This window comes from Arachis ipaensis, chromosome B9 (genome assembly GCF_059453495.1).
Source record: "Arachis ipaensis isolate K30076 ecotype BB chromosome B9, ASM5945349v1, whole genome shotgun sequence".
NCBI lineage: Eukaryota > Viridiplantae > Streptophyta > Magnoliopsida > Fabales > Fabaceae > Arachis > Arachis ipaensis.
The window spans coordinates 90,331,533-90,332,520 of record NC_142444.1 but is presented as its reverse complement, the minus strand read 5'-3'; the positions used below and the strand labels follow the sequence as shown (position 1 = coordinate 90,332,520).

General features: G+C 41.3%; 1 non-coding gene across 1 annotated transcript; it reads right to left on the bottom strand.

The window, feature by feature from the left end:
- Positions 1-612: 612 nt before the first annotated feature.
- Positions 613-719, bottom strand: LOC148545426 (small nucleolar RNA R71). Its single transcript, XR_015901671.1, has one exon. It is a non-coding gene; the product is annotated as a small nucleolar RNA R71 (small nucleolar RNA).
- Between the last annotated feature and the right edge of the window lie 269 nt (positions 720-988).

The following is a 988-nucleotide window of genomic DNA, read 5'->3' as shown; positions in this document are numbered from 1 at the left end:
TAGGTTATCTCACTGGGAATTCTCTGCACTCTAACGTAGAGAGTTCCATCTTTTCTTGTCTTCTGTTTGTTTATGAGCAGGAACAGAGACAAAGAACATCTCTTAGACTTTGATCCTGAACCTGAAAGAACTTTCAGGCGGCATTTACAACAAACAAGACTTTACAAGGCTGCAGAACCTACTATGGATCCTAATGATGCTGCAACTGTCAATGTGGCAAATCCGAATGGGAATGAGCAACAAAGGAGAGTGCTTGGCTCTTATTCTGCTCCTACTACGGATCTTTATGGAAAAAGCATTGTGGTGCATCCTATAGCTGCGAACAACTTTGAGTTGAAGCCACAATTGGTCACCCTGGTGCAACAAAACTGCTAGTATCACGGTCTTTCCCACGAAGACCCAAATCAATTTATTTCTAATTTTCTGCAGATTTGTGATACTGTGAAGACAAATAGAGTGAACTCAGAGGTGTACAAACTCATGCTTTTCCCATTTGCTCTGAGGGATGGAGTAAAGCTATGGCTAGATTCCCAACCCAAGGAGAGTTTGGATACTTGGGACAAGGTTGTTACTGAGTTTCTTACTAAATTTTTCTCACCAAAGAAGCTGACTAAGCTTAGGGTGGAGGTTCAAACTTTCAGGCAGAAGGATGGTGAAACTCTTTATGAAGCTTGGGAGAGATATAAGCTACTGACTAGGCAATGCCCTCCGGACATGTTCTCCAAATGGACCCAACTAGATATCTTTTATGAAGGTTTGGGTGAAATGTCTAAGATGTGCTTAGATAATTCCGCAGGTGGTTCATTGCACAAGAAGAAGACACCAGAGGAGACTATTGAGCTTATTGAATTAGTTGCTAGCAACCAATATTTATACTCATCTAACAGAAATCCTGTGAACTTTGAGGCTCCTCAGAAGAAGGGTGTTATGGAAGTAGAAGCTCTTAATGCTATTCTTGCTCAGAACAAGCTTATGTCTCAGCTTTCAA